Here is a 16,646-nt window from a genome sequence, read left to right as displayed (position 1 = left end):
CTAGAAAATAAGTTTGATAAGTTTGCAAAAATAGGACTGTAGAATCAAATAGTATTAGATTCATTAATAACCTCATAAGGAGGAGCGTGCACTGTAATTAATGCTAGTTGCTGTATAGATGTAGATCAAACGGGACGAATTTGACTGATATTTGGGGGGAAAAAAAAGTATACTGGGGGGGCGTGGAGGGGAAAGATCCTACATAGAGTAGCTCAAGATGACAGTTCCTGGGCATTTAGAAACATTTGGGAGAAACTAACTTCGTGGTTACCTGAACAGAATTGGCTCAAACAACTATTTGTTGGTATTGTAAAAATAATGGCATTGTACGCCTACCATCCCCCGTGACATCCGAAGAAGACTATTGCGCCTTAACGTTGGAGAAACTCAAGAGCACGGTACGTGAAGAGGTGCAAAAACAACAGTAGGAGTAAGGAAAGGAGAGGAGGGAACTGTGAGAAACTAAGTTGTGTTTTTGCAGTAGAGAACTAATTTTCTGTATTCCGAGGTAGTTGTGCAGTCATAATAAGGAGAAACGCTACGTGGGTAAGCGGACAGTAGGCGGCCTCACTGTTCCGAAATAAGGCAGAAGCTTGAGGAAAAACAGGTTGAGCAGCGTGGGAACGGTAAAACAAAGATCACAGGTTCCTGAAACATAAGAAAGGGAAAAAAAAAAAAAAGTAAATAAGAAGGGAGCAATTAAAGGGTTGAAAAAGAAGTAAAATTGTACATACATGGTATAGAGGAGCGTCAAGCAGCTTGTGAACCTGCCGTACTCGGCCAATGAGGACACAGGGGAGGGGATCAGGCGTCGGGGAATAGGGAATAAAAGTTGATGCTGTGCTTACTGCAATGCGCTCCTGATCGGCAGGACGCCCGCCACTGCAACCGCGAATAAAATAGCCTCAGAGAAGATCGTGTGTCAAGAAAATTATTTGAGATGTTTCTCGCAGATATACTTGACGAGGGAGGACCAAGAACACACCGCCCTTCTTTGAAAAAAAAAATAAAATAAAAAAATAAAAAAAAGGCATCACAGGGGCAGTCTCAGGGTCGCCTTCCCACAGGGAAGCGGCGCCGTGATTGGCTGGACCGTGAGGGCGGAAGTGGCGTCACGGCTAGCCTTAACTCAGGGCGGAAGCGCTCCGTGATTGGCTCGGAGGAACCCAGGGCGGAGGTGCCGTGCAGGGCTTGCCGGCGCTATGGGCGGAAGCTGTCGGGCCGGGCCGCCGAGGCGCGGTGCCGCAACGAGGTTGGTGGTCGGTGCCGCCCCGGGCCGGGCCGGGCCGGGAGGGGACGAGGCGGCGGGCGGTTGGGGCGCCACGCGGTCGGCGGCTTCTACGGAAACGGCCCTTGTGCGGGGCGGGGGCGGCGCCGCGCCGGAGCGGAGCGGAGCGGACCGGGCGTGCGGCGGGGTCTGCACTGCGCGGGGCTTCGGAGGGCTGGGGGAGAGGGGGGCGAAGCGGCGCGGGGGGGGGGGGGGGGGGGGCGGGCGGGCACAGAGAGTGCGGCGGGGGGGGGGGGGGGGTTGTGTGCGCTTGGCCGACTCCCCTCTGCGTCGGATGGACTGCTCCGTCCCGCGGCATGCTGGGAGCTGTAGTTCTGTGGTGCGCGGCCGGTCTTTCCCGGGGCCGGGGCCGGGGCCGGGGCCGGGGCCGGGCCGTGCGCGCCGGGAGGCGCAGGTTGCCGCTGGCTGCGAGCGCGGCTGCCGGCGGTGAGGCGAGCGAGAGCCTTCGGGGGCGCTTCCCCGGAGCGTCGGGCCGGGAGGGGTGGGGGCTGCGGCGGCCGGGCGCGGGTCCTCGCTGCGCTCGATCGTCGGGCTGCGCCTCGGAGGTTTTCCTCCCCCCGCGTGCTGACGGCCGGCTCTCTACTTTCCCTGCGGCTCACCAGGGCAGAAGCAGCTCCCCGCCGCTGGGACCCCCGCGGGGTTTGTCGCCGAGCGAAGGTGGCGCGGCAGCTGAAGGGAGGAAAGCTGCAGCTGGCGTGCTGCAGTCGCAGGTTTCCCAGGAGAAAGAGCAACCCGTCTGTCCCAGCTGTCTGGGTAAGTCGCAGCGACCTCCGGGTGAAATCCAGGCGTGAAGGGGATTTTGGTGGCTCTCTTACACAGCTAGTCCTACCAAAGATCGCATCGGTTACGAAAAGTAGTAGTAACCTTGTAGTTTGCGTGTTCTGTAACATCTGTAGCACAATAAACTGGCAGGTGAAGAAATGAGCGGGTACAAATACACATGACTCCATCGCTGAGATTAAATAACGTGCAGGTTCTTCTGCGTTTTGTCTTTCAAAGCGCGTTGTTTGACTCGATGATCCTCGGTGGTCCCTTCTAACTCAGGATATTCTATGATTCTGTTGTTGCCGAGCGCCTGAGCTTTTTGCTCACATTACTGAGGAAAGGAATGGCTGTGCTTCTTCCCCACCCCCCTCTCTTTTTCTTTTTTTTTCCTCTCCTCTTCTCCCTCGATGACGGGGACTCGAAATGTTTTTCTCAGATGTCCATGTGAAAATTTAAAAAAAAAAAAAAAGAAGCTGATGGTGAACACTGACAGAATTGGGTGACACTTTCAAGGTAGAGGGCAAAGAACGTGGAAATTTCTAGTACGTTAGTGTTACTCTGTTAGCAAAACCGACGTACACGCCGCTTGCTGTTCCTAGTTTTTTGGTTTGGCCTGGTTTTCCTTTCAGAAGTCTCCCCGAAGGCCTTTGTGGACAAAACTTTGTCCCGCTTCAGCTTTAAGAATTATCCTAGAAATAATGAACAAGTGCTTGCAGGGCTTTCCGGAACGCTAGTTGTGGTCAGTCAAGAACGACTTGGGAGGCAATTCCTTTCGTGGAATTGCAGAGTGATCGAGAGATCAAGGCCAGCGTTGTGAAGAAATAGTGCCAGGTTATAGTCACAGGTGACTGCCTTCTGAAGGGAACAGAGGCTCCCATCTGCAGACCAGACCATCTTTACCGAGAGCTTTTCTACCAGCCTGGGGCTTGGATCAGGGACATTGCTAGCGAGCTTACGAGCTTAGTTCAAACTTCAGATTATTCCCTACTCCTGCTCTTTCACGTGGGTACCAACAAAGTTGCAGCAAGAAGTCTGTGTTCAATCAAAATAAATTTCAGGGCCCTGGGAAGATAGCTAAAGGATTCAGAAGCACAGGTTATCGTCTAGCATTTTGGGATATATTAAACACAGCGTAGCCAGCTGGTCAAAAGAGGTGATTCTCCCACTGTATTTAGCGTTGGCGAAGCCTCTCCTTCAATATTGTGTGCGATTCTGGGCTCTACAATATAAAAAGAACGTTAAGATCCCTGAAAGCGTACAGAGGAGGGCAACAAAGCCGGTAAAAGGATTGGAAGGCACGCCCTGTGTGGACGCTACGGTACTTCTGCTAGGTCCTCGGAATTGTATATAGTCACGAGTAACACTCCTGATTCTAAATACATAGTCTTTCCCTGCATATAAGCCGAACGCTATTCTACAATCGTTTGCTCCTTCTGGCAGTGGATTCTGTCTTTCAGTGATTTATGGGTACTTTACATGTCCTGGATATTGCTTTCCAGATACCTGGAGCTTGCTAGCTTTTCTGTCTCCCAGACGTGTGGCTGGTAGTGGTCTAGTCTTGTGAGCTGTGCTGCCGTGAAGTCTGTCACCTGTTGATGCTGAAGGTACTTTTCTAGAAAGAGGAAGGTGGTAGGTACAGTTTCACACCAGGACATCAACAAAATCACGTACTCTTTTTATCAACTCCAGACGTGTTTCCTTCGGTGGCTTCTGGACTTTGGTCCATATTGTAGGCCCCGAGAAGGAAGGAGGTTGGCTTTTCATAACCACAGTTTCTTCCAGCTGTTTCAGATGGATTTCATGGTTGATTCTAGTTGAAATGACTGCCTCAGGAAAAAAAAATAACAAAAATGATAGTCCAAACAACTTAAAAAAAAATAAAAATAAAAAACAAACGAAAACACCGCTCCCATTTCCTCACAGCTTCTTCATTTGCTGTGGTATCTTCTTTATGGAAAGAAGTGTCCTTTCCTTCCCAAGCTGTAAAGGAAGAGTTCAGGTACTCTTCACTTGTGCGCTTTAATCTGTGACGTGTTTGTTCGCATAGAACTTCTGGGAAGTTTGGCGGTAGAGTTTAGGGTTTACATGTTAGGTAAACAGAAGTATCGCTCAACTCAGAACATAGTTAAATAAAAGTACAATATTTATTTAAAATGAATAAGTGTGCGTCTATAGTCTTGTGTCCTTTCTTTGCAGAACTCAATAGTTAGCCTTTATACATATTTCTAAGTTGCCCGGTTTATCAGTGTACAACACAGCATTCGCGAATATCATCTGAGATTTTAGGTGAAGAGGACTGTCCTTTGTTCAGTTGTGCACTCTTGTGTGTCAGCCCTGATTCTGAACCGTATAAAAGCTGGAAACTTCTTTCCGGTTTTCTCTCTAACCTCACTGAAGTGTGGGTACTTCCCAGCCTACGTGATACTATTCAGCATGTGGATATTCTGTTTCCTCACACTAGCTACAATTCCGGTGAAGTTACACACCTTGAGCCTGCATGTTAGTGTTTCATCCTTTCAGTTCCACAAAAGGAGGGTTCAGTGGAAGTTTTGAATCCTGTAGAGTGGAATACAGGTTTTTAGCCTCAAAGGCTTTAGTTCTTTTTCCCTGGTGAGCTTTGGAACAGAAGATATGTAACATTAACAGTTTTTTATTATTCATTTCAGGACACTTTGACAGCCCTCCAGGATCCGATGATGCAAAGCTCACTGACATATCCTACCCAGGAGACCAACAATCTGTGACATTTGGAACCAAATCCCAGGTGGGAAACGTAAGCGATCAAAGTGGAGCAAGAATTCGTGTTGAGCATGGGGATTCAAATAACAAGTGCATTTTCGGGAACTGGCTCTATCCTTCATCGCAGGTGAAAGCAGCTCTGCGGGCCCTCCAAGGAGGCACCTCTGCAGTGATTGCAAGTGGAACCCACCCAAAGATCTCGGGTCATGTCATCACAGATGTTGTGGAAGGGATGAAAGTTGGAACTTTTTTTTCAGAGGTAAAACCTGCAGGTGAGTACGGAAGCAACATGTACATTGGGAGCTGTAGAGATTTCCTGGAAGTTTAGGGTCGAAATTTGGCTAGGCCTGCCTGTTCAACAAATGGGAAACTACGCTCTGCTTGACAAACGGCTTTTGAAAGGTAATTTTTAACGTTGGAATAGAACATCTTGAATCCTCTGCTCAGGTTCCTTCCAGCTGATGACTTGCTGCATCAGACTTGCATTCAAAGAACTAGGTAGAATTTGTATTGCTTTTAGTCTTAGAGGTTATCATCTATTATTGAAGATTTCAGGGTGAAAGCGTGCATATAGAATGTACGGCTGAACTAAGATAGTGTGTAGTTTGGGTTTTTGTCGTAAGTTCTTTTAATGACTCGGTCTTTTGTTACCGTATGTAGGAATGTTTTCCTGCCTCTGTGTTGCTGTGACAATGTAACAAGGGCCGCAGAAAGTCAGACCAAAGATCAGTGATCTTAGCAGAATGGAACGAGTATAGAGCGATACTTGTGACTTGCACTTTAAGACAAGCCAATGCCTTTGAGTATAAAAACGCTTAATGTGTTTCTTGTAAAAATCGGCCATATCCTTTGAACCCATGTAAACACTTAGCATCCGTGGGTCACAGCAGTCACGAGCCTTAACTAGGTATTGTGCGTAAACTCTGGAGCTAGCACTATGTGGAGAACTGCTTCCTTTATTTTGTGTGTGTTTGTGGGCAGGAGGAGCGTTGAAGTTTGCTTCCTGCTAGCTTTTGATGCCCCCGCCTTCTGTATGGAAAGAGAACATGGGTGATCGATCTCTGTTCAACTTCTATGATATGAGACATCGTCTTTTCCCTCATCGTCTCTTTGTCACATGAAAAAGGTTTTTTCTTAGTCCTTTTCTACAGAAACTGTTCCAAAAGTTTGGCGATCCCTGTTTCTCTTGGCTGAAACTGTTTTTATTCTACTGTGACCTTTTTAAGATAGGCAAAAATAAAATTCTGTGTAGCATCCAAGATGCAAATGAACCCTCAGTTTATGAGATAGCAGGCTAACTTTGAGTTTTGATTAGACTGGTGATGTTTCTTGTTGCCTTTCCTAGGCCTTTTCCAAAAGCTTAAACGTGTAAGTTGCTCTTCGACGCTGATAAGCATTGAGGTGATGTTTTCATAGGATTATGTGCAGTACCAAGGCCTGATTTCCCCTTTTGCCTCTGCATTTCTTCACGTTTATCTGCTTTGAATTGTACTTGCTATTTGGTTGCATAGCGGCTGCAAAGGAATCACAGGCTGGTTGAGGTCGGAAGGACCTCCAGAGGTCACCTAGTCCAACACCCCTGCTCAAGCAGAGCCACCCAGATCTGGTTTTCCAGGACCACGTCCAAACAGGTTTTGAAACCTCACAAAGACTGTGACTCCACGACCTCCCTGGGCAGCCTACGCTAGTGCTCAGTCACCCTCACAGCGAAAAAGTATTTACTGATGTTCAGGAAACCACAGGAGGGGAACATCCTATGTTTCGGCCTGTGTCTGTTGCCTCCTTTTTTGTTCCTTGGGTACCAGTTAGAAAAGTCTGGCTTTGTCTTCCTTCCACCCTCCCTTCGTGTATTTACAGACATCGATGAGATCCCCTCCAAGCCTCCTCTTCTCCAGGCCGAACGGTCCCAGCTCTCCCAGCCTGTCCTCATAGGAAAGGTGCTTCAGTCCCTTACCATCCTCGTGGCCCTCCGTTGGACTCTTTGCAGTGTGTCCAGGTCTCTCTTGTACTGGGAGGCCCAGGCCCAGCACTCCAGGTGCGGCCTCACCGTTCCTGAGCAGAGGGGGAGGATCGCCTTTCTTGACCTGCTGGCAATACTTTGCCTAATGCCACCCAGGATACCCTCAGCTGCTTTTGCAGCAAAGGCACATTGCTGTTTCGTGTTCAAGTTGGTGTCCACCAGGAAACTTAGCTCCTTTTCCGAGAAGTTCCTTTCTGGGAAAAAGTGCGATATCAGCGCTTTTCACTTTGTCCTACTGCAATAAATTTGTATCAGCTATAAAGCTTTTCATCTTGTAACCCCACGTCTCAGACAATTACAAATATGGTGAACAGCAAAAGTAAAGGTGAAATCTTACTGCGACCCTTCCTCTACCATGGAACGTGGTTACTCCCATTCTTTCTTTTATCTTCTGTCTTCCAAAACACACTTTAAATACTCAGGTAACTTTTTAAAATGAACTCTTATCTCCTCGTGTGTGTCACTCTTTTTCAAAGAACACGAAAATACGCTCTACTTTATAAAGTATGACCTCGCTTTAAAAAGCTGTTTTAACACTCCTTAATTAAGTCTTCTTAATCAAGTGTCCGCTAGTTCTTTTCTTAACTCCTGTTATTTTCCTTAACGTGGGAATTCCTGCTCTGGCAATTTCTGTAGGACGCTTCTGAAATAGAAGTCCGGGCCTATTAGTCACATTTCAAGTCATCTGTCCTACAGACAATTTCAAGAGAGTTAAAAATGAAAACGTAGCTTATCCGTGAGCTACTTGAGAACTCCTTAGTGAAATGCTGCGTGAGCCTTTTGACTTGTTACTTCTGCTTCTGTTTCAAAACTTGTTCTGTATCGTTTCAGTTTGAGACAGGTTCTTTGATATCCATGCCACGAAGAAAACCTTTCTTCTGTAAGAACCCTTCAGTGTGCACAGGGAGAGGCGTGGAGAGAGCAGCTATTCTGCAAGCTGTTACTCAGGCCGCTTTTGGCTTCCAGTGCTGTTTGTACATTCCCGTGTTGTTTTGCAATCTTTTCTCTTTTCGTTAGTTGTCTAACTAAACTTTTTCAAAGGATGCCTCCCTGTTTTCAGTTTTCTCCTACGCCCTGAGATTTAGCCGTCCTTCTATTCTTTTGCTCTTTGTCAAGTCTTTTTGATACAAGCTGTGTGCAGCTTTGATACAAGCTTGTTTGTCCCCTATGACCTGGATGATCTTGCTGAATCTCCGTGATGCCTTGAAAAGGGCTGTGCTCGGGGACCGTGGCAGCATTTTGGTATCTGATACAGATTTTCCTGTTCTGGCATACAGTGAATTTCTTTGATATGTCTATTAGGACCGTACCTGTTTTCCTGCTTTGAGTAAGGAGTTGGAAGATGAAAGGTTAGCATTCCTTTCCTCCCACATGGGCTGTAACCTTTGTCTGCATGTCTTGTGGTTGTGTTTTGTTTGTTTGTTTGTTTTGGCAGGCCCTCCAGCAGAGCAGCAGGGTGAAAGGTCTCGAGCTGGTGGCAGGACCCTGGCAGCTCTGCAGCCTGAGCAGGTGAGAGAACAGTATGTGCTCACTCTTTAAGGTTGGGAACACGTGGCAAGTCTTAAAATACAGGTTTATAACACAAATGGGTCCTGGAAAAAATCAGCTGGCTCCAAGCATTCAGGGAGTCAAGACAGTGAGAAGATGTGTCAGCAGAAATGAGCTGAAGTGAGCCAGATGTCAAACACCATGGACTTCATATAAGGATGCAGTTCAGAAGCTTTTCTCTTTCGGAGAGCGGAGATTATTTATCGTCTTGCTGACTTATTACCTGATCACAGAGAAGAAATTCTCTTGGCAAACGAGAAGGACTTAGAAGAAGCTGAAAATAAAGTTAATATTATGGGTCCTTTCATGGTACTCCTGTTGTCATGAGCTTTTCTGGGCCTCAAAGGAAATGAGCAGAACTAGAATATTCTGTCACCTGCAATTGGATATTATGGCTGTCACAGGTTAGTGAGCCCAGGACTTTGAGAGCTTGTCAGTGGAAACAGCTGCAGCTTCCATAATTACATGAGAGATGTCTTCATCAGAGAAGACAGAGAGGCCTTTGAAAACAGCAACCCACGGCATTGTTTAAAAAAAAATAAAAATCTAAATAAATAAATAAATAGCGTTTTCTTTTGCCAAAGGAGGCTCGCTTTAGAAATTGAATATAGCAAGTATCTGCCCTGTTATCGTCATGTATGAAATAGCATGAGTATCTCCTGGGCTGGTTAACGTAATGTTTGGCCCCTGTGGGGAAGGTTGTTACTTAAAAATGATGCTTTCCAGAACGAACCATATTACCTTCTGACCGAGGAAAGTACAGTTCAGGCAGCATAGACTAAATCCGTTCTTTTGTGTTCGAGTGGTGCATCGAGAAGCTGGTCTTGGGTTAGAAAATGTGTGAAACTGGCACGTCGCAAACTGTAATGCAGAGAGATCTTTGATAACAAAAGCGTATTTCTGTTGGTGAGTTACTGGAAGGCTGCAAGAAGTCTTGCCTCAAAAGACTCTTCTGAAATGAATTCTGTTGCCATCCCAATTTTTTTTTTCTACGGGCACATTCTTGGGACTTCTGCAATGTCGAGAGTTATGCAGGGTTGGTTTTTGATACCCAGCGTAGAGAAGGAGTTAGCTTACATTCAGGTGCTGCGGTTTCTGCACGTGTCTTATAACGTAGGTTCCCTGCTTAACTTGCAATTTATGAGGTTCCTACCAATGAGCACTTTCCTGTCCATGCCGAACGCAGCTGAGTTGCAGGCTACCATTAAACATCAAATGTTTAATATAGATTGTTAATAACAAATCGCAGCTGTTAAGAATATATGCTAAAAAAAATAAGCACAGAAAGTAGAAGCTCTAGGCTGTGAGTGGTCTGTCCCATACTGATACTGCATGTTTGCACTGAGGCAGAATGATTGCTTTCACTCACTTGTGGAGCGATGAGTCTAGGCTCTCACTGCTAGTATTTTTAGCAAGACGGATTGAGCATTTCTCTAACATATGAGCAAGTGTTTGAGGAGCAAGTGATGGGTATGGGCACTTAGAAAGAGACTGCCAAAGGGCAGCTTCCTATTTTATAACTGAATTTTGTGAGCGTTGGTCCTCGTTTCATACTGAAGGGGAGTATGCTCTAGTGAAGGGAGTATGTTCACGTGAAAGGAAAAGGCACTAGTCTCCCTCGTCTGCCATTATTACTTCCTTGCTGCTAGCTTTCTTCATAGAAAGCCAGTATGTTTCCTCGTCACATTCTAGTCTGCCTTCCTAGACTTCAGCCTTTGCCTCCTGGGTCTCTTGCCTTGCATAGACAATCTCTCCCCTTCTCCTCTTCTTCATCTCATTTGTAAACCTTTTATCAGGCTGATTCTTACTGGCTTCCCACCCCCACCCCCCGACCTTTTTCTATTTTTTCCTTTTTTTCTATTTTTTTTTTTTTACAGACTTAGGATGGCTTGTCTTGTTAGTTACTTTTCTTCCTGCCAGCCCCCAGCCTCAAGTTCTCCGATGCGACTTCAGAGGATCATCTTTGATACCTCCGCATCTGAATAATACGGTTTCTGTCCCATGCTGTAGCTGACGGCAGGACGGACTCTGAGTGCAGAGGAGAGGTTGCTTCCTCCCTAGTTTCCTGTTGCGTCCCATACTGGTTTGGGTAAGCAATTTCAGAGGAAATTTGACTTCTCCGTGGAGCAGTGTGTGCCTGACAGCTAGCTGGAGACAGCACACACGGCATTGAGTCAGCGCTCCGAGTGCAGTCCTGAGTCGCAGTAAAGGTAAAACAATTGCAGACTGACAGTTTAGCTTCTAAGGAGCATATACAAATAGCACGTTTGCCTCTGATGCTTAAAAGGCGAGGTTCCGAGATCATATTTCACGGACTGCTTCCTATAGATTTCAAGAAATGCAATCGTTCTGAAGCACAGCCGCGCTTTAAGGGAACAAACTGCCTTGAGACCCATTACGTGGGAGGGAACGGGGGGCGTAAGTGACGTCAGGGCGTGCCCTCACCGAGGGCCAAAACGGCTCCGTGATTGGCTGGACCGTGAGGGCGGATGCGGTGTCCGAGCGAGCCGTCATTGAGGGCAGGAGCATTCCATGATTGGCTGGGAACCCAGGAAGGAAGTGGCGTCACGGCTAGCCTTAACTCAGGGCGGAAACGCTCCGTGATTGGCTCGGAGGAACCCAGGGCGGAGGTGCCTTGCAGGGCTTGCCGGCACTGTGGGCGGCAGCGGCCGGGTCGGGGCGCCGAGGCGCGCTGCCGCAACGAAGTTGGTGGTCGGTGCCGCCCCGGGCACGGAGTAGCGTGCACCCCGAGCACACGGCGCTTGCCAGCTTTACGGGAGCAGGTTATGTAGCGGGGCTACATAACACATAACAGCTTCAGCTGTCGGGGGAGGGGAAGGCGACGGGGTCTGGCCGCGATGCCGGGGCAGCGGGAGCCTCTCCGGCTGCCGAGCTTCAACCTGCCGCACAGCTCAGCGCCGCGCAGCCGTTTCCTCGCTGCCTCAGTCCCCCCCCTCCGGGAAAGGCGAGAGAATAGGGGGTGGGGTGGGTAAAGCGTGCGGGTTGAGATAAAGACAGTTTAATAGGACAGCAAATTAAGAGAAAGTAACGACACCAACGTGTACGCACACGCAAAGCTACCGCCGCACGCCGCAATTGCTCGCCGCACGCGTGTCCGGTTGCCCGGCCGGTTCCTGAGCAGCAGCCGCCCCCCGGCCGTCCTTCCCGGTTCCGGACACCCCTTCGCGGCCAGCTCGGGTCGCCGTCCCGGTCGCGCCTCCTCCCGGCTCCCGGAGCAGACAAAGCGTCTCCCCTCCGGCTCGAGCGCGCTCAGCGCTCGCAGCCCCTCCTCGTGCGGCGGCTCCGCTCCCCCGGTCGCCGCGCCGGGCCGAGCCCCGCGGCCCCGTGCCTCGCTCCGGAGGCGTCCGCAGGCGCTGAACGGAGGGTCGGAGGACCCCCGCCGGCGGCAGCCTTCTGCCGGGCCTTCCTTGCCGGCGAGAGCCCCCCGGCCCGGCCCGGCCCGGCCGGCCGCGCGCAGGTCCCGCGGCGCTGCTCGGTGCCGCCGGGGCGGGCGGCTCGGGGCCCCGGCCAATGAGGCGGCAGGCGGCCGCGCGGCTCCGCGGAGATGGGCGGGGCATGCAAATCACGCCGGAGGGGAGGGGAGGGAGGGCGGGCGAAGGGGCGGGGCGAACGCTCGGAGGAGACCGAGCTGCGCCAAGCAGCGCGGAGCGGAGGTCGGGCGCAGGGGCTCGGTGGGCGGGGCAGGCGGCCGGCGAGCCGCGGGGTGGAGAGGCGGTGCCGGGGGCGGGGCATGCAAATTTCGCGCGGGGCCGAGCGAATCGGGCGCGCGGGGGCCCGAAGGGGCCGATGGGAGGCCCCGGCGACGCGGCGGCGGGGCGCTCGGGGGTCGCGGCTGCGACCGGAGCGCCCGAGAATGGGCGAGGGCGGCGGGTTGAGCCCCGGGAGGGCGGGGACGGGCGGTGGAGCAGCGGCCGTGACGTAGGGGTGCTGGGCGCGGGATCGGGTGTGTGTGTGTGAGGGTGAGTGTTTGTTTGTTGCACTTTAATGCCCAGCACTAGTGGTTTGGAGGGTGGCCCTGTAAGTGGAGGGTTGCAGGGGCTTCTCGCCTCTGTCAGTGGATTGGCAGAGTAATTAGGAACCAGCTGTTGCTTCTCGGGATGTTCGGAATTTTGGTTTGGTAAATGGAAAGGGATCCTGGCGTGCGTATCTGCATCCTTGATCGTAGTAGCAGGATTTTTGACGACCCTTGGTTGTTGCATTATCCCCTGTGTAAAAGGACTAGTACAGCGGTTCACTGAAACTGCGCCATTGAAACAAATGACCGTGGAGCCACCACCTTACTCCCGTAAGGTGATGATATTAGAGGGGATGGAAAGCAAAGAAGGTGAAGAAGAGGAAGAGATCTACCAAATTACACTGCAGAGAAAAGTTTTGCAAAAATCAACAATTTATAAAGAAGAAAAGGGGGCAATTGTGGGAATAAAAATGTTGCTTTTGCAGAGTTACGTTGTTTAGAGGGAAGGAATGCGGTGTTGAGATAGGCCTGCAGTGATAAGAAAGCTTAACGGACAACCTTGTAAAATGCAGACAACCGGACTCCTCAGAGCAGCTAGATGAAAATCACGGTGTCAAGTCAGATCAGTGAAGAAACATTACCACTTCAAACAGTAAAAAAGTCAAAAGAAATCTGAAATTGAACAGGCCGGCAACTGAAGGCCACGTAGTGTCTGTGAAGCGTCGGATAGGTTGTGAACCCGGAATACCCAGTCAATGGGGAAACAGGGGAGGGTCCCGGTCGTCGAGAAAGAAAGTACATAAACCGTACTGTGTGACTAGTAGGCGCGCTCCTGCTTGTGGGACGCGTGCCATTGCGATCGCGAATAAATTACTACTTCACTGAGATCCTCGCCTGAGCCTAAGCTACTGGCTACGGAGTGTTTCTCACACTCCCTGCGCGTAATCCTGGCTACAATATACCGCGTTATCGAAGGTGCCTTTTAAACAACATTGATAGAAACTCAGGGGGCGATAGTACTGACCCTGGGTGTGGAACTATCCACGCAGGGAATAATCCACACTGCACCAAATATGGTAGCCACAGGAACGCCAATATACATAGCGCACGCCAGATGCGACGTGAGAATCCTGCAACTGGATGGCCTGTCCCAAATGGCGAGAGGTGGTACTGGCTACGTGGCAATAAAGCCAGGAAGGTGTTGCCCCTGGGATGGAAGGGAGCTTGCACCCTGGAGGCAATAATTCCAAACGTAACTATCATTGAAGACCCACAAAGCCAAAGGCCCCTTGAGACCACACGCAGGATTAAGCGGACTCCAGACAATTCTCTAGTAAAATTCTCTAGTATTTCACAGCTTTGCAAGGTGGTTTTTACCTTGGTTAGGGGTGGGTGAATTAGAAAAAGCGATTGTAAATATCTCCGCTATAACTGAAGAACTAGAAAATAAGTTTGATAAGTTTGCAAAAATAGGACTGTAGAATCAAATAGTATTAGATTCATTAATAACCTCATAAGGAGGAGCGTGCACTGTAATTAATGCTAGTTGCTGTATAGATGTAGATCAAACGGGACGGATTTGACTGATATTTGGGGGGAAAAAAAAGTATACTGGGGGGGTGTGGGGGGGAAAGATCCTACATAGAGTAGCTCAAGATGACAGTTCCTGGGCATTTAGAAACATTTGGGAGAAACTAACTTCGTGGTTACCTGAACAGAATTGGCTCAAACCACTATTTGTTGGTATTGTAAAAATAATGGCATTGTACGCCTACCATCCCCCGTGACATCCGAAGAAGACTATTGCGCCTTAACGTTGGAGAAACTCAAGAGCACGGTACGTGAAGAGGTGCAAAAACAACAGTAGGAGTAAGGAAAGGAGAGGAGGGAACTGTGAGAAACTAAGTTGTGTTTTTGCAGTAGAGAACTAATTTTCTGTATTCCGAGGTAGTTGTGCAGTCATAATAAGGAGAAACGCTACGTGGGTAAGCGGACAGTAGGCGGCCTCACTGTTCCGAAATAAGGCAGAAGCTTGAGGAAAAACAGGTTGAGCAGCGTGGGAACGGTAAAACAAAGATCACAGGTTCCTGAAACATAAGAAAGGGAAAAAAAAAAAAAAAGTAAATAAGAAGGGAGCAATTAAAGGGTTGAAAAAGAAGTAAAATTGTACATACATGGTATAGAGGAGCGTCGAGTAGCTTGTGAACCTGCAGTACTCGGCCAATGAGGACACAGGGGAGGGGATCAGGCGTCGGGGAATAGGGAATAAAAGTTGATGCTGTGCTTACTGCAATGCGCTCCTGATCGGCAGGACGCCCGCCACTGCAACCGCGAATAAAATAGCCTCAGAGAAGATCGTGTGTCAAGAAAATTATTTGAGACGTTTCTCGCAGATATACTTGACGAGGGAGGACCAAGAACACCCGCGCCTTCTTTAAAATAAATAAATAAATAAATAAATAAAAGGCAGCACAGGGGCAGCCTGAGGGTCGCCTTCCCACACGGAAGCGGCGCCGTGATTGGCTGGACCGTGAGGGCGGAAGTGGCGTCACGGCTAGCCTTAACTCAGGGCGGAAACGCTCCGTGATTGGCTCGGAGGGCTCAGAGGAACCCAGGGCGGAGGTGCCGTGCAGGGCTTGCCGGCGCTATGGGCGGAAGCTGTCGGGCCGGGCCGCGCTGGGCTCAGCTCGGGCCGGGCCGCCGAGGCGCGGTGCCGCAACGAGGTTGGTGGTCGGTGCCGCCCCGGGCCGGGCCGGGCCGGGAGGGGACGAGGCGGCGGGCGGTTGGGGCGCCACGCGGTCGGCGGCTTCTGCGGAAACGGCCCTTGTGCGGGGCGGGGGCGGCGCCGCGCCGGAGCGGAGCGGACCGGGCGTGCGGCGGGGTCTGCACTGCGCGGGGCTTCGGAGGGCTGGGGGAGAGGGGGGCGAAGCGGCGCGGGGGGGGGGGGGGGGGGGGGGGGGGGGGGGCGGGCGGGCACAGAGAGTGCGGCGGGGGGGGGGGGGGGGTTGTGTGCGCTTGGCCGACTCCCCTCTGCGTCGGATGGACTGCTCCGTCCCGCGGCATGCTGGGAGCTGTAGTTCTGTGGTGCGCGGCCGGTCTTTCCCGGGGCCGGGGCCGGGGCCGGGCCGTGCGCGCCGGGAGGCGCAGGTTGCCGCTGGCTGCGAGCGCGGCTGCCGGCGGTGAGGCGAGCGAGAGCCTTCGGGGGCGCTTCCCCGGAGCGTCGGGCCGGGAGGGGTGGGGGCTGCGGCGGCCGGGCGCGGGTCCTCGCTGCGCTCGATCGTCGGGCTGCGCCTCGGAGGTTTTCCTCCCCCCGCGCGCTGACGGCCGGCTCTCTACTTTCCCTGCGGCTCACCAGGGCAGAAGCAGCTCCCCGCCGCTGGGACCCCCGCGGGGTTTGTCGCCGAGCGAAGGTGGCGCAGCAGCTGAAGGGAGGAAAGCTGCAGCTGGTGTGCTGCAGTCGCAGGTTTCCCAGGAGAAAGAGCAGCCCGTCTGTCCCAGCTGTCCGGGTAAGTTGTAGCGACCTCCGGGTGAAATCCAGGTGTGCTCTAGTAATTTTCCTGCACCTCAGGCTCAAAGGCCTAATTGAATTTGCAGAACTGTGAACGGATGAACAGATTGGAGGATTTTTTTTTTTTTGGAAGGAGGCAGTCCCTAAACCGATGCAGTCTAACTGCATCTAAGATGTAGGTTGTTACCTCCATAAGCTATAAAGGAACTTTACATGTTTTTTAAGTGGAGTCTCATGTGCGTGCGTTTGGCTTGTCCTGATGGCTGGTGTAGGTGATTGCTCACATGACCAAAAACTCCTTGTGCTGATGTTGGATCTGCCCGTTGGTAAAGGACCGCATGTTCAGCTTTTTTTCCTTACCGTGTCGTAGTTATTTTATTATTATTTTTTTTCTGAAAGAAAGGGCGGATTTTTCATTGGTTTCTCTGTGAGCATATCGAACCAGATTGCAGTAAATACACGTAAGCGAGTAGGCTGCAGCACGTACTGGTCAGTATCAGAGTACTACTCTGCTAGCAGAGGAGAGCCAGATGAAGATGTTCAGGGTAAGGGCTTGTTCTGCCTCAAGTTGAATGGAAAGATGCTGAAGTTGAGCATCCCGGGGAATGTTGTAGGACTATTTTTAGACGACAAAAGTTCAAATGGCTGTCGATGAAGGGGATTTTGTTGGCTCTTTTAGACAGCTATTCCTACCGAAGATCCCATCAGTTACAAAAGGTGGTAACCTTGCAGTTTCTACGGTCTGTAGCAAAATAAACTGGCAGATGAATAAATGAGCAGGCACAAATACACGTGACTCTAT

The 16,646-nt window shown here is 50.6% G+C and overlaps 1 long non-coding RNA gene across 1 annotated transcript; it reads right to left on the bottom strand.

Moving 5' to 3' along the window:
- Positions 1–14,230: 14,230 nt before the first annotated feature.
- Positions 14,231–14,824, bottom strand: LOC136791790 (uncharacterized). Its single transcript, XR_010834519.1, has 2 exons — positions 14,511–14,824; positions 14,231–14,423 (listed from the first exon to the last, which is right to left on the bottom strand). It is a non-coding gene; the product is annotated as an uncharacterized lncRNA (long non-coding RNA).
- Between the last annotated feature and the right edge of the window lie 1,822 nt (positions 14,825–16,646).

This window comes from Anser cygnoides, chromosome 12, assembly GCF_040182565.1.
Source record: "Anser cygnoides isolate HZ-2024a breed goose chromosome 12, Taihu_goose_T2T_genome, whole genome shotgun sequence".
Taxonomy (NCBI): Eukaryota; Metazoa; Chordata; class Aves; order Anseriformes; family Anatidae; genus Anser; species Anser cygnoides.
Note: the sequence above shows the minus strand (reverse complement) of the source record. Positions and strands in the feature narration are given on the sequence as shown.